Genomic DNA, 23,374 nt, shown 5'->3' with positions numbered 1-23,374 from the left:
AAAAGGGTGGGGTTGGTTTTCTTTGTAGTGATTAACAGTAGAATGCAGGGCTTCTGGTTTGAAAGTAATGGCTGCAGAACATCTCTAGTGGAAATCCCGTGACCAGACTGACTTTCTCAGCTACAAATTCATTCTCTCCTCCTTCATTTCTGCTATTTCCTCCACTTTTCTGTGAGAGTTCCATAGAGCTCTGTCCTTGATCCTTTTCTCTTCTCCCACTACACTTTATCTCTGGGTAATCTTGTCCACTACCAACTCTATGCTAATGACTCAGATCTAACTCTGGACTCCACACCTGACTTCTTCTGTCCAAATAAAAATCTCGTCCTGTCTCTGACATCCCTTCATGGTTGTCTAGCTATCAGCTCAAGCTCAACATGACTAAAACAGAGTTCTTATGCTTACTACCTACCTCCCTACTACTACCCTCCCTACTACCATCTTACTTGATTATTGCGGACAATACCATTATCCTGCCTGTCACTCAGGACCCTAACATGGGTGTCCTCTTCAACTCAGACCTCTCTCTAAGTTCTCAAATCCATGCTGTCTAAATCTTGCAAATTCTTTCAGCATAACATCTCTAATATGGCCTTTCCTATCCATCCACACAGCTAACTCTATCAACATAGGCACTGAGTTTTTATTTTCCCTGGGGGTGCTCCACCCCTGCTCTCCACTGAGGCCCTGCCCCCACTCCACCTGTCCCCTAAAGCCTCATCCTCACTCCACCTTTTCCTGCCCCCATTCTGCCCCCGCTCCACAAGGCCCTCGCCTGCTTGCTGCTCTCTTTCCTCCCTCAAGCCCCTCCCCCAACCACCAAACAGCTGTTTGGGGGTTCTGCCAAACAGCTGTGGCTGATAAGTGCTGAGCACCCACTATTTTTTTCCATGGGGCTCCAGCCCCGAAGCATCCACATAGTTGGCAACAAATGCTCATCAACACTCTTGATTACTGCAACATCCTTTTCTCTGAACTTGACAAATGCAATCTTTGCCTACTTGTCTCCATTCAGAATGCTGCTGCAAAGATCATTCTCCTGGTCCATTGTTTTGAACATGTCACCCCTCTCTCTGCATCCCTCCACTGGCTCCCCTTCTCTATAACAGCAAATAAAGCTGATGGTTACTTTCCTCTCCCTCAGCTCCAATGTTACCCCTGACTCCCCCAAGCCTTTGCACTGCTTCTGACAGGTGCAGGAAATAGTTGTGTATTGTAGTTTAAATTAATTTTTACTGAGAGTTGTGAATTAATATGCTTACTAAGGAATCTATTTGTCAAACACTTCCTGAATCTTTTTTGTTGTTTGTATTGTTACAGACATACCTGCTGACATTTATTTTGAAATATATGACCAAAAATAATTGAAATTGGTGTGATTATATTGTATGATTTTGACAACTAAAATATGCAGAATTTTAAAATGTGCACAGAATTTTTATTTTTTGTTGCAGAATTTTTAATTTTTTGGCACAGAATTCCCCCAGGGGTATTGCTTATACTTAGATTGGTTAATAATGCTTGTGAACCAGTTGGAGTGCAGCGATTTGTATACTCATTAGACAGTTATTTCTTAATAATAGTACTGAGCACATTTCTTTACACTGTTGCTAATCTTTCTGCTCTGACTGGCACCTGCACTCAGAGGATCTGATTCAGAGAGGGGCTGAACACCCTGCTCATCAACTGATTTCAATGGGAATTGTGGGGCTTTGCACTATTCAGGATCAAACCCTAAGTTTTCAAGTTGCTTTACAGCAACAAAATTGCTGTTTTAGGCCTCAATCCAGCAAAGCGCTTAAGCCTGTGCTCAACTTTAAACACACAAATAATCCCACTCTAGGAAATGGTACTACTCTCGTGTTTAAATATATACATGTGCTTTGCTGAAACAGGGCCTTGGCTTCTCATTCTCTTCCTCTCCGTGTAGCAGAAAACCTCCAAAATTTTCAGGAAAAAAGAAAAGGGAATGTTTTGAATGGCTTTGGACTCATTTCCCTACTTTTTCCTGATCCCTTATTTCCTTCTCTTCAGATCAGAGAGTTCTGAGCTTTGCAGCAGCTGTCCCTCCCAATTCTGCCTCAAAACATCATGTAAACACAATTAGATTGCCGTTATTTTGTGTGGGTCAGAGCAAAGGGAGGGAAGAGGCTGTGGTTGGGAGGAGCTGAAATGAAGAGGAAAAAAGGTTATTTAAATTTCTATTTTAACTTTTGAGTTTATTTGCCATAAATAACACTGGCCTCCAGCCTTCCAGTCTATTCAGCCCAGGACACAATTATTACCTTGTAAACAGGAAGCCCTCTCTAGTTATCCTTACAATAACAAACATCTTGTTTTGCCTTATTGCTTAATTGCTTCAACTGGTCAAAACAAATTGCACAACATTGTCTGGGTTTAATTAAGTACTCGCAGGATTAGTCACACCTGTGCAAATATATGTACCTAGGCCAAACAAATGCAACGTCATAAGCAGCCTTCTTCCTTCCTTCATCTCAGTGCCAGTAACTCCTAGAGGAAAACACTAGGTCTAACATTGTCGTGGTTAGCTATTTTTTGCCATCTTTCCACAAGACCCTGATGTACAGACACGTGAGTGATCTTTGGATTTATTTTAAGCAAACCTTTAAGTGCTGTGCATAGGCGTAAAAGGGCAAATATTCGGCATTGTGCCTGGGGAATTAGCTGCATAGTTCCCATTAACCAAAAATAAACTCTAAATTAACACAATTTGTGCCTAAATTGCGACAGTTCACATTGTAAATGTATCCTTTTTTATTTATTTATTTTTTATAGTGACTAAAAGTATATAGGCTTGACAGAGGTCTGCAGCATCGCTAAGTTTCAGTTGCAATATATCAGCCACCCATCTAATTGTAATTTATTATGTTAGTAACATCAGGATGAGCTGGTATATAACCATAAGGATCCTGAATCAAGGCATGTCAATAAAGGGCAGAGACATTTATCAGCCTTTTGCCTGACATTCTAACTGCTGATAGAACAAAATATTGAAACCATAATTAACTGTGCACAAAAATTCCCTTCAGAGAGCAGCATCATTCTTTCTATTCTACCTTCTTTCTTGAAATCTGTGCAATAGCCATCTGAGCAATTAGGAGAAGGAAGTGCAGACCAGGTCTTAGAATATATAGCTTCAAATATACATCATTGCACAGTTACGCTATTCTGTAAAGGGAAATGCAAAAACCTTTATACCTTTAAAACCTGGTCCTTTGTTTTCAACTTTGTGTAATGTCTCAAGACCATGCATCTTCTGATACTACTGTACCACCCTGCCATTGTGCATGGCTGTGCATTTAAAACAAGGGTGCAGGGAGAATTTCCATGTTTGCTTTGGTGACAGTCGCATGGGTGAAGCAAAATAGTAATCTGTCCCCATGATCATCTCCTCTGCAGTCATTTGTTGCAGTTTTGCTTACAATTTCCCCTGTGCCTAACTAAGGTCAGTAGTCTGTAATCCATCTCTGTCAATTTCTGATTTGCCTTAGACGTCACATATGCATCATGCAAAATACTTTTTTGATGTAAAATTTCTACTTCTGTATGTAGTGGCCCTGATCCTGGTCCCATTGAATTCAGTGGATAAATTCCATTTGGTTTAGTTTTGGGCCCAGGATTAGGAAATGGAAGTAATAGATTTTTACTGTAATCTACAATATTAGTATTAATATTATATGTATTTGTATTACATTAGCACCCATTGTGCTAGGTGCTATGACTACATTTAACAGTTACCAATAAAACCAATATTTCTCTAATATAATAATACATTTTATTGTATTACGTGTACTGCTCACTACCTTATTAGATTGCTGCTAAATTCACCGTCCATCTTATTGTTGCTGGCTTTTATGCAACTCATGGAGATCTCATCTATACAGCAAAATTTTTACTTGCTAATTAGTCTCAGCAAGCATAATGTCTATTGCTACACATATTCCATAGACAAGCAGAGAGTGACAGAGGATATTGAATGTACTGGCTTTACCTGGGAAGAAATACTACAAGTAGTGAGGAACTAGATTGCCCAACGTGTCAGTGGCAGGAACTAAGTATAAGGTAAGGATTTTAATACACTTTTGACAACTATATGAAGTTATTTTAATTTTTAAAAAATAAACTAGTTTAATTTGATGGAAGACAAGTAACCAGTCTTTTATTGGACCAACTTCTGTTGTTGAGAAAGACAAGCTTTTGAGTTTACAAAGAGCTCTTCTCGAAAGCTTGTGTCTCTCACTAACAGAAATTGGTCCAATAAAAGATCTTACCTCCCCAACCTTGTCTCTGTAATATCCTGGGCCTGACATGGCTACAACACTGCATACACGTAACCAGTCTGGCAGTGGAAGATGTGATGGTTCCCAAAGAGAAAACTTTGTGGTTTTTAAAATTTGCTTTTCATTTGAATTTTGGTACTTCATAAGTTGAGACTTGAGCTATTGAAATTCTACTCTTTGAAAGAGGGGCAATTAAACTTTTTTCAAAACTCTTAATGCAGTGCTTCTGCATTAAGAGTTTTGAAAAGATACAATATTAAAAGATAGATACAATATTCACCTTAAGTTACACAAACGAATGAATTCTGTAGGAGGTATGATTAATGCTCTACTCAGTCAGGAGACATTACACCTAGACAAACCTTGGCTTGCATTTTTATATGTGGGAGATTTCTGGAATCTAGGAAAACAAAAATCACAAACTCATCATCCACTAATAAACATTTCTTCTGCCAGAGAAACCTCAGGAATTTGAAACAGTCTTCTGTAAGGGGAAAATTTTAAAAAGCCAACTGTTAACTTTTTATTGAAGTCCCCGTGACATGTAAGTAGTCTGGCCGTTCTTATGTGAAAGACTATAGAAAAAAGATCTCTCTAGCCCAGTATCCTGTCTTCCGACAATGGCCAATGCCCAGTGTCCCAGAGAGAATGAACAGAACAGGTAATCACCAAGTGATCCATCCCCTGTCACCCCATTCCCAGCTTCTGGCACACATGGTCTTCAGGATTCTTTACAGTGACCTCAAATATTCTCCCAAGTAATCAAGACATTGATTTATAATAACTGAAGTACACAAAGCTTTAGAACACTGTTTGCTTAACATTGTAATGTTTGCATTAGCACCCAGAGCACTGGTCCTGGGAAAGTCCAGGAAGTTTTTGGAAAGTGTAGGGGACAATTTCCTGGTGCAAGTGCTGGAGGAACCAACTAAGGGCAGAGCTCATCTTGACCTGCTGCTTACAAACCAGGAAGAACTAGTAGGGGAAGCAAAAGTGGATGGGAACCTGGGAGGCAGTGACCATGAGATGGTTGAGTTTAGGATCCTGACACAAGAAAGAAAGGAGAGCAGCAGAATATGGACCCTGGACTTCAGAAAAGCAGACTTTGACTCCCTCAGGGAACTGATGGGCAGGATCCCCTGGGAGAATAACATGAGGGGGAAAGGAGTCCAGGAGAGCTGGCTGTATTTTAAAGAATCCATATTGAGGTTGCAGGAACAAACCATCCTGATGTGTAGAAAGAATAGTAAATATGGCAGGTGACCAGCTTGGCTTAACAGTGAAATCCTTGCTGATCTTAAACACAAAAAAGCAGCTTACAAGAAGTGGAAGATTGGACAAATGACCAGGGAGGAGTATAAAAATATTGCTCAGACATGCAGGAGTGAAATCAGGATGGCCAAATCACACTTGGAGTTGCAGCTAGCAAGGGATGTTAAGAGTAACAAGAAGGGTTTCTTCAGGTATGTTAGCAACAAGAAGAAAGTCAAGGGAAGTATTGGCCCGTTACTGAATGAGGGAGGCAATCTAGTGACAGAGGATGTGGAAAAAGCTAACGTACTAAATGCTTCACGAACAAGGTCAGCTCGCAGCCTACTGCACTGGGCAGCACAGCACGGGGAGGAGGTGACCAGCCCTCTGTGGAGAAAAGTGGTTCAGAACTATTTAGAAAAGCTGGATGAGCACAAGTCCATGGGACCGGATGCGCTGCATCCAAGGGTGCTAAAGGAGTTGGCGGATGTGATTGTAGAGCCATTGGCCATTATCTTTGAAAACTCAAGGTGATCCGGGGAGGTCCCATATGACTGGAAAAAGGCTAATGTAGTGCCCATCTTTAAAAAAGGGAAGAAGGAGGATCCGGGGAACTACAGGCCAGTCAGCCTCACCTCAGTCTCTGGAAAAATCATGGAGGTTCTCAAGGAATCAATTCTGAACTTCTTAGAGGAGAGGAAAGTGATCAGGAACAGTCAGCATGGATTCACCAAGGGCAAGTCATACCTAACTAACCTAATTGCCTTCTATGACAAGATAACTGGATGAGGGGAAAGCAGTGGATGTGTTATTCCTTGACTTTAGCAAAGCTTTTGGTACAGTCTCCCATAGTATTCTTGCCAGCAAGTTAAAGAAGTATGGGCAGGATGAATGGACTATAAGGTGGATAGAAAGCTGCCTAGATCTTTGGGCTCAACGGGTAGTGATCAATGGCTCCATGTCTAGTTGGCAGCCGGTATTAAGCAGAGTGCCCCAAGGGTCAGTCCTGGGGCCAGTTTTGTTCAATATCTTCATTAATGATCTGGAGGATGGCGTGGATTGCACCCTCAGCAAGTTTGCATATGACACTAAACTGGGAGGAGTGGTAGATATGTTGGAGGGTAGGAATAGGATACAGAGGAACCTAGACAAATTAGAGGATTGGGCTAAAAGAAATCTGATGAGATTTAACAAGGACAAGTGCAGAGTCCTGTACTTAGGACGGAAGAATCCCACGCACTGCTACAGACTAGGGACCGAATGGCTAGGCAGCAGTTCTGCAGAAAAGGACTTAAGGGTTACAGTGGACGAGAAGCTGCATATAAGTCGACAGTATGCTCTTATTGCCAAGAAGGCTAATGGCATTTTGGGCTGTATAAGTAGGGGCATTGCCAGCAGATTGAGGGACGTGATCGTTCCCCTCTATTCGACATTGGTGAGGCCTCATCTGGAGTACTGTGTCCAGTTTTGGGCCCCACACTACAAGAAGCATGTGGAAAAATTGGAAAGAGTCCAGCAGAGGGCAACAAAAATGATTAGGGGGCTGGAGGAAATGGAGAGGCTGAGGGAACTGGGATTGTTTAGTCTGCAGAAGAGAAGAATGAGGCGGGGATTTGATAGCTGCTTTCAACTACCTGAAAGGGGGGTTCCAAAGAGGATGGAGCTTGGCTGTTCTCAGTGGTGGCAGATGACAGAACAAGGAGCAATAGTCTCATGTTGCAGTGGGGGAGGTTTAGGTTGGACATTAGGAAAAACTATTTCACTAGAACGGTGGTGAAGCACTGGAATGGGTTACCTAGGGAGGTGGTGGAATCTCCTTCCTTAGAGGTTTTTAAGGCCAGGCTTGACAAAGCCCTGGCTGGGATGATTTAGTTGGGAATTGGTCCTGCTTTGAGCAGGGGGTTGGACTAGCTGACCTCCTGAGGTCCCTTCCAACTGTGATATTCTATGAAAGTTCAGAGAGGAGCTTCAATGAACACAATACTAGTCTGTTGTTGTTACGAGCTGGGTGAAGCCTTGTTATTGGTGAGGTAAAACCTCACTGAAATGGTGTGTAAACACACCCATCAATTAATCAGAAGCCCCTCACCTAAGACCAAAGGGTTTGTGAACTCACTCAGGAGTTTGGAGTGAGTGGGCAACAGGCTTTTGCAGAGTATTGTTTGTGTGCATGCACATGGTACCTGTGCGGGAGGAGAGAACTGAGAAGCAAAAAGCAGGAAACCAAAGCACAGTGTGACACGGGGGAAAAAAGCTAGAGATCAAGCTTTTGGGTCTGTTGGCTAAAGAGGTGGGGAGCTTTAAGCTAAGAAACTGCTCCTTTTGTTCTAGGTTCTTCCTGCATTTGGAGAAGCAGGACTTCACAAGGAATGTACAAATGAACAAGACTGTGTCACTAATTTCTACTCCCAATTGGAACATCCCCAAGGCCCCAAACTCACCTGACTAATTGACTAATGCCACGCTTCCGTGTGCTCTTCGTTTGCTATTGCATAATGAAACTTCACACACACTGAAGTATCTTAATGAGAAGTCTTGTAGTGTCTAAGGTCTGGTCTATACTACCCGCCTGAATCGGCGGGTAGAAATCGACCTCTCGGGGATCGATTTATCGCGTCCCATCGGGACGCGACAATCGATCCCCGAATCGGCGCTCTAACTCCACCAGCAGAGGTGGTAGTAAGCGCCGCCGACAAAAAGCAGCAGAAGTCGATTTTGCCGCCGTCCTCACAACGGGGTAAGTCGGCTGCAATATGTCGAATTCAGCTACGCTATTCACGTAGCTGAATTTGCGTATCTTAAATCGACTCCCCGCTGTAGTGTAGATGTACCCTAAATCTCATGCCAGGTCAGACAAGAGACTCCTGGAATTTATATGCCTAAATGTTTTCAGGATGACATCCTTCTCTTTGAATCCAAGATGAGGATGTTAAATGTTTTTGCATACCAGCAGGAAGTGTATGTTAAATGTGTAGTAATAAGAAGTGGTGTAATTATGAGAGTCCCTGAAATTCTTAAGTGCCTGTATCAGGAAAAAAACAGCAACATATAACAACTGTGCTAACCTTGTTCTCTCACTCACTGGAAGAGGATGGATGTTTCTTATGGTTCCTTTATATATGAGAATATCAGAAGTTTGCAGAAATAAAGTATGTAAATTCATTTACGGTAAATTGTAGGAAGTACATTGTTCACCATAAATGTTTGGTCTGAGAGAAAGGATGTGGCAGTGGTGAGGGTGCTAGCCTGACACTCTGGTGGCCCAGGTTCAGTTAACTCTTTCACCACTGCATGCCTGGGTGACCATGGGCATGTTACCTAGTCTCTGTGTCTCAGTTCCTCATCTCTAAAATGGGGATAATAGTACTGCCTTACTTCACATAGGTGTTGGGAGGATAAATACGTTAATGATTGTGAGGTGCTCGGATACTGTGGTGATGGGAGTAGTACAAGTACCTGAGGTCTCTAGATTCTGATTTAAGGAAGTGGTCAGTTTGGCACATCTGTTCTGATGGAGTAGACATTAAAGTGAGTGGCAAATGAGAAGACAACATTCAAGGCCAAATTTAGTACTTATGAAGGTGCTCGGCCACCCAAAGTTCTTTACCTAGCCACAGACCATGTACAGCATCAGCAGTGTCTGCTCCTCTTCTCTCTCTCCCCCTGACCCTCCCACAGTGCCCTGGTAATGAGCCTTTACCCAACTAGAGGAACTGCCTTGAGGAGTGACAGGGCAGCTCAATGGCCAGGTCCAAATCTTTGGCCTCTGCAGACACTATGAGCATGGGTGCCAGTGATTCTTATGTTGACACCACTCCACAGGAAACAAGAGTGCGGGAACCGAATAGCCATCAAGTGGTAACAACTACACTCACTACTGTGGTGTTTAGTGATCACTCAGTACTAGGATTACCATATTTCAACAATCAAAAAAGAGGAGGGGGGAGCCCCGCCCTAGCCCCACCCCCATCCACTCCCTCCCACTTCCCGCCCCCTCAGAACCGCCAGCCCCCCCGCTCCTTGTCCTCTGACTGCCCCCTCCTGGGATGCCTGCCCCTAACTGTCCCCCAGGACTCCACCCCATATCTAAGCCTCTCTGCTCCTTGTCCCCTGACTGCCCCCTCCTGAGCCCCCCACCCTAACTGCCCCCACCATGTTCTCTGTCCAGACAGCGGAGGGGCAGAGGGTTGGTCCCACACCGCACAAGATGTGGCAGGATCCAGTTTTAAATTTACCCCCTGCCCTTGCTTCACTGAAGGGGGGAGGGGAGAGTTGCTCTTGACTTGTGTGGGGTACCAGGGAGTGGAAGCCCCGACCCCGCCTGAAGTCACTGGTGCAACCCCTCCCACTCCAGCTGGGGAGCTGCACCTGGCTCTAGGGGCTGCAGGGTCGGCCACTCCCGGAATCTCCCTCCCTCCTGCCATGGCTGTGGGAGACTCCCTTGTCCTGCTCACAGCCTTGGCGGGTGCGATGTGGCAGCCAGAGGGGAGGGAAGGAAACCCCCCGTTTCCCTCCCCCTTCGCCAGGCAGCCTCCTTTGTGAGGGCTCGGCCCTGACGTGCTGCCCTGCCCGAGCTGCAGCCGCGTCGGAGAGCGTCCGAGGGCTGCAGGCAGCGCTGGAGCTGCCGGAGGATGAGTCGGAGCTGGCCCCGCACCAGCAGGCTGAGCGGGGAGTTGTCCCAGGATAAGTTTCTCTGCAGGCTCCGCTCCGGTCGGCAGAAAGCCGGGAGCCCGAGGGCGCCCGTGCTGGCGGCGCCGCAGGGAGGGAGGTTATGGGCTTGGGCACCGCACGGAGGGAGGTTATGGACTTGGGTGCCCAGAGAAACTTCTCCCGGGACAACTCCCCACTCAGCCCGCTGGTGCGGGGCCGGCTCCGACTCATCCTCCGGCAGCTCCAGCGCTGCCTGCAGCCCTTGGACGCTCCCCGGCGCGGCTGCAGCTCGGGCAGGGCAGCACATCAGGGCCTTGGCACTCACCACCCGGGGCTGGGGCTAAGGGGCCCTGGATGGGTCCGGGCTCAAGGAGCGCCCAGCTGTGAACGTGGCGCCGAGCTCAACAGAACCCCTAGCGGCTCCTCGGCAAAGAACCTCTCCAAGCCCTGCAGTCCCTGGGAGGGGCGGTCAGAGGCTTGCTCCGGCAGGGTTACCATATGCCGGCCGGGAGGAATTTTTAAATATTGAAAAACCCGGACTTTTTTTAGATATTTAAAAATTCCTCCAGGATGGCCATTTAACAACCAAAAAGCTGGACATGTCCGGGGAAATCCAGACGTATGGTAACCCTACTCAGTACTTAAGGGGCTTGCAAGAGATCTGCTTTATTTTGTGTCCATTTCTAAGTGGCTGTGCATGACAAGAACAATAAGAGCTTCACAGCACACCATGCCGACTCTGTCTGTACAGTCCCGAATACTGCAACTTCTGGCACTTATATCCGTGACCTCTAGGGAAAAGGCTAGTTATCCCATTACCAATCCCTTGCACCAGCCAGTGTCCCCTTCTAACTGGTGTACCGTATGTTTGTTTGTTTGTTTGTTAAAAAGACCACCTCTGACCAGAGATTAGACTTAAGATCTATACATACACTTCAAGCATTGGTGTAGCCTCAGAAGTGCACAGCCCATGTATTGAAATACTTTAAATGGAAACACAGCAGGGGGTGGGGGTGGGGAGGAGAAACTTGGAGGTGGAAATGGGCTGTTTATAGTTCAGGGGGAAAGCCTGGTGGGGAGCTGTGTCAAAAATAAACAGGGGCGGGGCGGGGGGGACGTAGAAATGCAGAGAAGATGAAGCTGAATTTCCTTGGTGGTTTAAAATTCAAATCTGAGCAGGGAGTGTTAACACATACAATTTAGGAACATATTTAACCAGGGTGTGTGTGTGTCACTCCCCCCCCCCCCCTTCTCTTCTTTGCCTTTTATTTTCAGTTTTCCCACTTTCAGTCAGGTGTCTTGGGCCTCTGCTATCGCTCCTGCTGTTTCCTGGTGCCTGAATTGGCTGGTCTTAAGGCAGCACTTCCTGTTTGGCTAGAGTTGCTGTTTCTGGCAGGGCAGATTGCTCTCCTCCCCCCCTTCCCCCCACTTTTTTTTGGTCTCCTGTAGTGTATCTACCAGTCCCCTTCTGGTTTTTTTGTTTTGTTTTTGTTTTGTTTTTTCTCTTTGCTGTTTTCAATGTCTTCTCTCTGGTTACTGCTTTCCTCTATTGTACTTCCCATCTCTTACCAAATAGCAAGCAAGCAATGGGGTGAATGATTAACTTTTATTTAAAACAAGCAATCATAAAACCTTTATTGCACCTGATTTTATTTCTTAATGTAAAGTGACCATTAAACACTTTTTCATGTGCTGGGGAAACAGTACCAAGTACAATAAGATCAGTAGTTTACATTTCAAATAGCATTTTTATTCTGTATCTGGAGTGACTCAGCATATCTTGGGTTTCAGAGCCAACTCGCAGGGAATTTAATCTCTTAAATAAAAAAAAAAGTAAGTTAAATCTTAACTAAAAGAATAAAGTTGTCATATCAAATGTTGAGTAGGATGTGTGCATGTGAGGGAACTTACTGTAACAGAAAAAGTAAATTAATAGAAACCCAAATAAAATATTTTTAAAAAATATTTATTATTTTTCTCTGTTTTAAAGTAGAATATTAAATTGGTAGTTATCTGAACAAATTACCTGAAAGATATGTGTTTATAACATTCTTCAGAATGGTTACTTTTAAAACATGAACGCTTCAAGCTTTTTAACTTGCAGATGAAAGGGATCCATTAATATTTTTCAGGTACGATTAAACAATCTAACAAGTTTAATATAAAAGAAAATGGAACATTGATTTTAGCCATGATATCATCAGCCACCACTACAAAATGTTTTTTTGTAAGGAAATAAAAACCCACCCTACTTAAAAAATCTTTTTTATATTTCCTCATAAATGAACTTAATTTGTAAATAATTGATAACATATTATTAAAGTGGTGTTTTGCTTTGTTGATGTGGTTCAGCACCAGCCACTTGGCAAAAATCTAAGCAAATACTATGCATATTTTTAAAAAGTCCTTAAATAGAAAACTATGCCTTGTTCTATGATTATGACTTCCCAATATCCTGGTCTCTGACGCATTGCCCTGCACAACAAACCAGTGACCCTGAAGCCACTTCGGATGCAACTTAAAGGAACAGTCAATACTGATGCTGTTTGCTATGTGAACTTATAAGACTATTACTGAGTAGAAAAATGTGTGGAAGCCACATGTAACTTCTGAGTAGTAATGAATTATTGCCATCTCCTGGACATGGATAGAAATTAAATCATTGCCGTCCTGCTGCATTAGGCAGCACCTTGGGGCCCCAACCAAGATCAAGGACACATTGTGCTAGGCATGGTACAAAAGCACAATGAGAGACCGTCCCTGCCCTGAGAAGCTTGTAATCCAAATAGACAAGAGAAGTAAAAGGTGGGAGGGGAAACAATAACTTACATCTTACCCTAAGGTGCCAACAGAGGAAAAGTATGTCTACACAGCTGACAACAAAGTACTGCCATGGCTGTGTAGTCGTGGCTCCTCTCCCAGCGCTGTAATAAAACCACCTCTACAAGGGGAATAGCTCCCAGCGCTGTAGCACTATCTACACTGCCACTTTACAGTGCTGAAACTTGCATCGCTCAGGGGTGTGTGTGTGTTTTGTTTTGTTTTTTTCACACCCCTGAGCGAAGAAAGTTTCAGCGCTGTAAGTGGCAGTGTAGACAAGGCCTTAGCTAAAAACACTGTCTGATCATTCTGAATGCTCTCTTAATCTGTGATTTATTTATTTATTTGTTTATTTAAAATCAGGGAGGATAAGCAAACTTTAAAGGTTTTGAATTTTGAAAGAGAAAGTAGTTAAGGACATAGAGGTGAATGGTAATTGGGATAAAATACAACATGGTTTTACAAAAGGTAGATCGTGCCAGACCAACCTGAACTCCTTCTTTGAGAAGATAACTGATTTTTTTTTTTTTTTTTTTAGACAAAGGAAATGCAGATCTAATCTATCTGGATTCCAATAAGGCATTTGATACAGTTCCGCATGGAAATTATTAGTTAAATCGGAGAAGATGGGAATCAATATGAGAATTGAAAGGTGGACAAGGAACTGGTTAAAGGGGATACTACAACAAAGGTGAACTGTCAGGCTGGAGGGAGGTTACTAGTGGAGTTCCTCAGGGATTTAAAAAAAAAAAAATAATGGAGATATCCCATCTCCTAGAACTGGAAGGGACCTTGAAAGGTCATTGAGCCCAGCCCCCTGCCTTCACTAGCAGGACCAAGTACTGATTTTTGCCCCAGATCCCCAAGTGGCCCCCTCAAGGATTGAACTCACAACCCTGGGTTTAGCAGGCTAATGCTCAAACCACTGAGCTATCCCTCAGTTTTAGAACCTATTTAATTTGGCATTTTTTATTACTGACTTTGGCACTAAAAGTGCATGTGCTAATAAAATTTGCAGATGACACAAAGTTGGGAGGTATTACCAATATGGAGGAGGACCAGAATATCATACAAGAACATCTGGATGATTTTCTAAACTGGAGTAATAGAAATGGGATGAAATTTAATAGTGCAAAGTGCAAGGTCATGCATTTAAAGACTAACAACAAGAATTTTTGCTATAAGCTGGGGATTTATCAGTTGGAAGCGACAAGGGAGCAGAAAGGCCTAGGTATTGACTGATCACAGAATGACTATGAGCTGTCAATATGATGCTGTGAAAAAGGCTAATGCAGTCCTAAAATCAGGTGAGGTATTTTTGAGAGAGACCGGGAAATGTTAGTATCATTATACAAGGCATTGGTGAGACTTCATCTGGAATACTGTGTGCAGTTCTTGTCTTCCATCTTTAAGAAAGATGAATTAAAACTGGAACAGAGACAGAGAAGCCCTGAGAAGAGCTACTAGGATGATCTGAGGAATAGGAAACCTACCTTATGAGAGGAGACTCCAAGAGCTTGGCTTGCTTAGCCTAACCAAAAGAAGGCTGAGGGGAGATATCATTGCTCTCTATAAATACATCAGAGGAATAAATACCAGTGAGGGAGAGGAGTTATTTACGTTAAGCGCCAATGTGGACACAAGAACAAATGGATATAAACTGGCCATCAACAAGTTTAGGCTCAAAATTATGCAAAGGTTTCTAATGACCAGAGGAGTGAAGTTCTGGAACAGCCTTCCAAGGGGAGTAGTGGGGGCAAAAAATCTAACTGGCTTCAAGACTGAGCTTGATAAGTTTACGGAGAGTATGGTATGATGGTACGGCCTACAATGGCATGTGACCCATTAGCAAAAATCCCCAGCAGTCGGAGACAGGATACTTGTTAGAGAGGGTTCTGAGTTACTACAGAGAATTCTTTCCCTGGTATCTACCTGGTGGGTCATGCCCACAGGCCCAGTTTCTAACTGATCGCAATATTTGAGGGTCAGTAAGGAATTGGTTGGAACAGGTCAGATTGGCAGAGACCCTGGGTTAGGGTTTTTGTTTGTTTGTTTTTGCCTTCCTCTGCTGCACGGGGCATTGGTCTCTTTCAGGTTTAAACTAGTGTGAATGGTGAATTCTCTGTAACTTGAAGTCTTTAAACCATTATTTGAGGATTTCTGTAACTCAGCAAGAGTTTAGGGGTCTATTATAGGAGTGGGTGGGTGAGTTTTTGTGGCCTGCAATGTGCAGGAGGTCAGACTGGACGATCGTGATGGTCTCTTCTGGCCTTAAAGTCTATGAGTTTGGTTCCCTGTGGAAGTACAGTAGATATTGCCTCTCTGGCATTCTGGTGTTTTTTCACTCCTAATTAACAGAGTTTAAGTTCAGAATGGAATCTTATGATAGTCTAGTCCAGGGGTCGGCAACGTTCGGCACACGGCTCGCAAAGGTAAGCACCCTGGCGGGCCGGGCCAGTTTTATTTACCTGACTACTAGCAGAGCACCCACTAGTTTTTCCCTGTGGGTGCTCCAGCCCCGGAGCACCCATGGAGTTGACGCCTATGACTCTACAAACTTTTTCATTTTAATTGCCAGCAATCTGGTTCCATTTTGGTTTAGGTGGAGACCATCCTTCCTGTATAGGCTACCCCTTTCCCCAAAGTTTCCACAGTTCCTAATAAATCTAAACCCCTTTTCCCTACACCATTGTCTCATCCATGCATTGAGACCCCTCAGTTCTGCCTGTATAACTGTCCATGTGCGTGGAACTGGAAGCATTTCAGAGAACGCTACCATGGAAGTCAATCTCTTACCTAGGAGTCTAAATTTAGCCTCCAGGACCTCTCTCCTATCCTTCCCTATGTCATTGGGTACTTACATGTACCACGACCACCGGCTCCTCCCCAGCACTACACATAAGTTTATCTAGATCGAATATCCCATAACTGTTACCTGTCTCTTCCTAATAACTGGAGTTCCCTCCCCTGGAGAGGTGTGCTCAGTGTCAGAGGATACCACAACATCTGGAAGGAGGGTCCCTCCCAAATATGGGATCATTGCCCTCTGCTCCAGTTGGATGTTCTCCTTCCCTGAGACTTTCATCCTTCTCAACAGCACAGAGGCTGTCAGATCGGGGGTGGGACCATCCTACTGTGTCCTGGAAAGTCTCATCTATGTACCTCTGTCTCCCTTAGCTCCTCCAGTTCACCCACGCTGGTCTCCAAAGCCCGTACATGGTCTCTGAGGGCCAGGAGTCCCTTGCACCGAACACACAAATACGCCACCTGCCCATAGGGCAAGTAATCATACATGCTGCATTGGGTGCAATAAACTGGATAGTCCCCGCTCTGTTGCTGGACTTCTGCCTGCATGCTCTTTTTTATTCCTGCAGCTCATTTCTTTGTTAATGTTTTGTTTTTATCAAGGGGGTGTTTTGGGCTTTAAATTTAAAGAATGTTAAGTGTATCTATCCCCCCCTTTAGACTCTCCCTCTAAACTCCTGTTAGCTGCTCCTGTTCGCTAGCTGGGCCGCAGCTGTGTGCTAATTGGACCGCATGTGGCCCAGGGGTTGAGAACTGCTGGTCTACAGTGAGTGAGGCAGGTAGCGGTTTTCTTAGAGTACATCTACACAGCAAAAGCTGTGTATAGGCTAGCCTACCTGAGCTAGCTTTAACACAGTTACCAACAGCAGTTAAGATAGCACAGCATGGGTTTCGGACAAAGCTAGAGAGCAGAGTACGTACCCAGGGTGTGTGCCGGTTTACCGTTGCTGTTTCTTTAGGACAATTGTGGCAAGCAGTAAGGGAGCAAGTACTTTTGTTAGGCCGGGTCTACACTGAGGTGGGGAGGGGGGCAAATCGATCTAAGTTATGCAACTTCAGCTACGTGAATAACGTAGCTGAAGTTGACATACTTAGATCTACTTACCACGGTGTCTTCCCTGCGATAAGTCGATGGCTGATGCTCCCCCGTTGACTCCGCCTGCACCTCTCACCCTGGTGGAGTACTGGAGTCAACAGGAAAGCGTTCGGTGGTCAATTTATCACGTCTAGAGATGACGCGATAAATCGACCCCCGCTGGATCAATTGCTGCCCGTCGATCCAGCTAGTAATGTAGACAAGCCCTTAGTCTTGTTAATTTAAGTTAATTCTTGAGGCACAGTTGCAACATGCAGGGCTAGATTAACCTTTTGTGGGCCCCAGCACCAAACATATTTGTGGGCCCCCATATAGTCATTGTGGGCTCCGAGTGTGGGCGTGGTGTGGCAGTGCCATGGTGCCATAGTATACCCGGTACTGAATCTCAGAGACATTTTTCATTTTGATCACATACCTCTACATGACTATATGCATTGCCATAGAGAGCTCCCTCAGGCCCCAGTTTTTCTCATTGAGCTGTAGACCCATGTGGGTTTACCAGTGTCCACAGTGAGCAGAACTTTCATAGTAATCAGGGAAACTCCCCAGAGATTTATCTCCTTCCTCATTCAGACCTTCTAAAGCCATGTCTCCAGTACCACCCTATTTCACCAGTCACAGTATGAGGTCCTAGTCTCAGCTCAAAGTTCTAAAGCCAGCAGATACCTGATCAATTCTGACAATTCCCTCCCTCAGCACCCATCCTGCCATTTGAGCAAGCCACTTGCAGACACCATTTCCCAAAAGTGAGGACTTAGCCCTTGGGAATCTGAAGACATCAGCCTATCTTCTTCTGCTCCCATCTACATGCTACTCTACTACCTGATCACTACTACCTCTCCCCATACTTGTTTCCTTTCTACTTTGGACATGCTCCCCAACCAGCTGGGGCTATTCTCCCATTGCAAGCCTGACCTGCTTCCTCTTTCCCTGCTCCCCTTGACATTCCTTTCCTACTGGTGACCTCTGTTCCTTGAGGTCAACTCCAGTTTCTTTATCTGCTCTAGCTTAATGGCCCCCAGTAGTCACAGAGCCACCTGCAGCTTCTCTGGCTATAGCCATGGGGCCTTCGATAGCTGTAGCAACTAGTCAAGGGAGGGTGACAATTCCGAGGCTGAGCATGCTTGTACCTTGCAATAGCGGCACTAGGGATTCTAAATCCTCAGTGCTGGCCCTAGGCAGCTGTAGACTCTGCAGTTAGGCACTTCCCTCCTCTAGGCCATGGCTTTAAGTACCTGAGATGCCCATCACCTGCAGCAGAGGTCACCAACTCCCACGCACCCCTCAGCTAGCACATAGTTGTGCAGAAAGTGCAGCCTGAATGATTTTGGAGACTGGGGTGCCAGGAGGTTCCCATCCCTGAGCAGCAGCTCTGCAACAAGCTCACATGCCCCCCCTCCGCTGTGGGACCAGGACCCTGTGAAGACAGTGGAATTACCCTGTGTATAACCAGTTCTGTCCAAAGCCTGTTGAAGTGAGTGGGAGTCTTTTCATTGTCTTTAATGGGCTGCGTATAGAAGCAAAGGATCCCATTCTAGACTCTAGGAGCAAAGTGCATTCTATGCTGCACTAGTTTACTATTGTAACAGGAAGGTCTCACATTATCTAGTGAATAAGCAACACCGCCTACAGCACCTAACTTTTTCTGAGAGGCTTCCCATCTAATTACTAAATGTAAACCTGCTTCGCTTACAAGGGCTGAAAATATCAGGTAGTATGGTTACAAAAGCAAGGCACTTCTGAATTCAGTAAGAATTTTGGATGTGCACAGAACACAGACAGGATTGGTTCCCACATGGTTACAGAACTGCAGTAAAGTGGAATAATTTTCAGCTTGTGTGATTGGAGGATATCTGGATCCATATTCTAAGACTGGCCTACATAAAAGAAAAGTTGAGGTGCCTTTATTATTCTTTTGTTCCACTCTTAGTTTCTATGGGGAATTTGCCAATGCAATATTACTGTCTTCTTTTTAAACAAACTAAAAAAAAAAAAAAAAAAAAAAACAGTAATTGCTGTTGAAAATAGCAATTCCAGTCCTAGTTAGCACTGGGAAGACCCCAGCGTTTGTTGCTCAATTTTATCCTACCTTTTCTCCAGCAAATTACAGTGGATCAGTATATTTGATCTGGGAAAAATGAAATAACAGCGGCCCAAATTGAGCTTGAGCACTCCTGAAGTTTGAGAGTATTCAAATTTGGAAGGCAGGTGCCTGACGCGGCAGGTTCGGCCGATCGTGGCCCCCACTGGCCGCGGTTCACCGTCCTGGGCCAAAGGAGGCAGCGAGAAGCTCGCCCGCGCCGCTTCTTGCCGCCCCCATTGGCCTGGGACGGCGAACCGCGGCCAGTGGGGGGCCGCGATCGGCCGAACCTGCCGCGTCAGCAGGTAAATAAAACTGTCCCGGCCTGCCAGGGTGCTTACCCTGGCGAGCCGCGTGCCGAACGTTGCCGACCCCTGGTCTAGTCTGACCACCTTCGTAACACAGACCATAGAAATTTACCCACTAGCTCCTGCATCCAACCCATAACTTCTAGTTGAGTGAGAGAATATTTTTTTAGAAAGTCATCCAGTCTTGATTTAAAGATTCCATTTGATGAAGAATCCACCGCATCCTCAGGTAAGTTGTTACAATGATTAATTACCCTCACTGTTAAAAATGTTCAGTTTATTTCCAGACTAAATTTTTCTAGCCGCAACTTCCAGTTGCCATTGGCTCTTGTGATGTGTTTATCTGCAAAATAAAAGGGGCTTCTGATTTCAGAAATCCACCCCCAGCATCCTGCACTTCACACAGCCACAGAAAATGCAGAATTCATAAGAATTTGATCTCTCAGTGGTGATCGTTGTTTTTACACTTCCCACAGGAATCTGTTCTTGGCTCACTGCTATTCAATATCTTTATAAATTATTTGAAAAAGTATATTATCATTGCTGGTAAAGTTTGAGAATATTGAACAGCATTAGGCAAAGTACAAATTTATGTGGGACCCCACTAGAATTCCCCTATTTGATGTTGACTTCTGACTAACAATTACTTTTTGAGATCTATAAGTTAACCAATTTTTAGTAAATTTAATATGTGCTGCATTGATCTGTATAGAGCAGTCTCAGCTTGTCTTGATTTTCACTGAAACAATTACTTTCCCCATTTGTGTCTTAGTAAACACATTAATATCCAAATTTAGGTTTGTTAAAACAAGGTTTTATAAAACCAAAGATTGATAGAAAATTTCAGTGCATTTTTCAAAGATTCAAGTTTGTTTGTTTGTTTGTTTGTTTGTTTGTTTTTAACAGCTTTAAGAATGGAGACTGTCCGGAGGTGCCTGTTCCTACTTCCACTGAAGTCATTGGGAGTGAGCATCAGATGTTTAGCACTCAAACCACTTATCTAGGTGCCTAAATATGGATGCAGGTGCCTAATTTTAGGTATGCCAGTTTGAAAACACTGGCCATATAGCCCATAAATCTCACCTACAAATAAGTATCTCCATTCTTTACAGACAACCATTTTGTCTTTTTTTTAACCTCATTTTTACGAAGCCCAATCCTAGGAGGAGCTGAGTGCCTCAATTTCCATTGAAGCCAATGGCAAAACTCCCATTGACTTCAGGGGGAGAAACATCAGGATTCTGTTGTCTTTCTATTTTTGTTTCTTTTCTCCTGCACTCCTCTCTTCTAAGGCCGCCCCGGGGGCAGGGAGGAGGCAAGTGGGGCAATTTGCCCCAGACCCCGGCGGGGCCCCCACAAGAATATAGTATTCTATTGTATTGCAACCTTTTTTATGGAAGGGGCCCCCGAAATTGCTTTGCCCAAGGCCCCCTGAATCCTCTGGGTGGCCCTGCTCTCTTCACTCTCTCTCTTGCTTGATCCTTCCTTCCTTCCTTCTTTCTCCCCGTTAGGAACCCACTTAAGGAAGCCTATAAACTGGAATAATGAACCCAAGGAGTCAGTACTATGGTATGTAATCACTTTGCTTTTTATACTAATAAAACTTAGATTTTGTTCATGAACATAAAATGTTATTACAATATGCTAACAGAATATTTTTCTTGTATCTTTGCTCATTTTCAGTTCCTAAAACAATAGTCTTGGAGTGGGGGGAGGGGAATTAATATAGTTTTCTGTTTGGATTTTATCATTCTCTTGAAGTGCCAGAAACCCAAATATTACAGTACTGTGCTAGGGCTTTAGAATCAAAAAGTGAAACTGAGTCATCTATTTTAATTTTTAATACTGAGATAAGTGAATTTTATAACTAGCAAATTTCAATACTTGTGGAAAAACAAATCAGATATTTTTTAATTCGTACAAAATGTTTATACCTCCTTAGATTAATAATATGGGAAGGAAATTTTATTTCTTAAATATGACTTTTAAAATGACAAATACTCTGTAGTTCGTACCTAGCAGCACAAGGGTAGCCATAGTACAAATTCGGAGCCAAATGCAACAGTGTTTAATACTGATATGGATTCCAGGGAATCCATATGTGTGTCAACATGAAATGTCCCATCTTCTTCCAAATGGAAAGCCATTTGGATCAGAATGGAGCATTGCGTGCTGGGGTATTTTGGTGCCAATTCTGTAAATGGTTAAACACCTACGGCTGTAGTGGGACTGCTCACTTGCTTAAAATGAAGCACACTAGTGTTTGCAGGATCAGGGATGCTGTCTCATGGGCCACTTCTTTATTAAACAGAGGATGGCTGTAATGTGCGTCACTTCATGAAAATAAAGGCTCTGATCCTGTATGGAGCTGAGAGTCTTCAAAACTCATTGAAAAGAGTTGAGGGAGCCCTGCACCTCACAGGATAAGATGTTAAATGCAGCCCTATGTTCCTGACAAATTGACAATATTACCCCCCTCATCCCTCCCTCAATTGGGCTAAATCTGGGCACCACAGATTTAGGAAAGCCATAAAATGCAGATCTCTAATAAAATATTCTCCAAAGCTACCTTAGGAGTTTTTAGGATATATTGAATCAATACGTAGTCACAGAGAGAGAGAGAGAGAGAGAGAGAGAGTGTGTGTGTGTGTGTGTGTGTGTGTGTGAAAAATCCTCTGTACTATACAGCCTTGTGAAAATTTTGATGACACATTAATACTGTGTACCTTATATGCAGTAGTGGTTTTTCTAAGTTTTATACTGACCATGTATTTTTTTTTAATTCCCACATCATAGGATAGCATCCTGCAAAAATTAATTTAAAAGAACAGTTTTATTTAAAAGAAGAGTGTTTCTAAAGCCAAAAACCATCACATTGTGTTTTCCTCTTGTAATTTCAAAATAGCTAAAATGATTAAAGTAAAATATGTTTAAAAATAATAAATAAAATAAAATTGCTACTGGGTTGAGACAAACTTTTTTATTTTTAGTCTAATCAAATTTGTGCATCAGAGCTACAAAACTGTTAGCCAAAGGCTGCAAAATGGAGATGCTGACAGACCACTTACTATAGCATTACAAGTGTGTGTGGTGAGTGTTCTAACACCCTATGCCTTAAAAGAAACATTCTTAATAGAACAGTCCTATTTCTCAATTCATTCTGATTCCTAGGCATGCAGTGTAGCAAACTCCACTCCCATTAATACACTGAGATGACCTTTTGAAGCCACCCAGCCTGAATTTCACTAGATTTAAGAATGGAGATGGTTCTTCTTTGGAACTATAGCACAAAGAGCTGTGTCATTTCACAATACCGAGCTGTGTGCAGTGCTGACTGATGAGAACATGTTTAAAACTAGCCTCCAAGGGCCAGATTTTTGAAGGTATTTAGGTGCAACAGATGCATATAGCTGCCTAGTAGGACTGTTTCATCTGAATGATCCTTCATAGATCCCCGATGTGGAGAATGCCCAGTAGGTATACCAGACGTTCTTCATGCAGAGTGCTTTGCAGCAACCATTCCATGATATCATTGGGTCATAATACAAGTGAAACTTGTCACAGGAAGCCCTCTTCTTCCCCCCCCCCCCTTCTCATTGTAAGGTCTCTAGTTTTCAGGCATTGCTCCCTGTTTTTTCAGCATCTTCTGTTGCACGTTGGCTTTTCAGAGCCCACCTTCTATATAAACAAGTCTGCTCAGCTTTGCTCTGTTTGACCTTCTCACTGCCTGCGGAGCTTCCCTCACTAATGCACTCAGCATTTTTTGCTGTTCTTTGATAGTCTCAAAGGGAGAGTAGATTAGAGCTTTCCTGAAAATTTGCATTGCTCTGCAAAAAGGACCAAGAAACACTAGAAGAGAGGAGAAAAAAGACAAAAGGATCAAAGCAAAGTTGGGATGAAAGGCAAGGAGAAATAGAAAGAAAGTGAGGCTAGTGGATAGGAAATAACAGGAGGAAGAAGATATTGTGTAGATTTAAGGGTTATTTTCTCCTATCACTTCCATCTAGGGAAGCAAAATTTCGAGCATGTCGCTGCATCATTATATGCAAGAAAAAATGAAAAA

At 43.7% G+C, this 23,374-nt stretch overlaps 1 long non-coding RNA gene across 1 annotated transcript; it reads left to right on the top strand.

Annotated features, from left to right (window-relative positions):
• Window positions 1–2,511: 2,511 nt before the first annotated feature.
• Window positions 2,512–21,946, top strand: LOC128843523 (uncharacterized). Its single transcript, XR_008446286.1, has 4 exons — window positions 2,512–2,592; window positions 3,970–4,083; window positions 13,561–13,713; window positions 20,218–21,946. It is a non-coding gene; the product is annotated as an uncharacterized LOC128843523 (long non-coding RNA).
• The last annotated feature ends 1,428 nt before the right edge of the window (window positions 21,947–23,374 follow it).

This window comes from Malaclemys terrapin, chromosome 9, assembly GCF_027887155.1.
Source record: "Malaclemys terrapin pileata isolate rMalTer1 chromosome 9, rMalTer1.hap1, whole genome shotgun sequence".
In the NCBI taxonomy this organism is placed as follows: Eukaryota; Metazoa; Chordata; order Testudines; family Emydidae; genus Malaclemys; species Malaclemys terrapin.
Note: the sequence above shows the minus strand (reverse complement) of the source record. Positions and strands in the feature narration are given on the sequence as shown.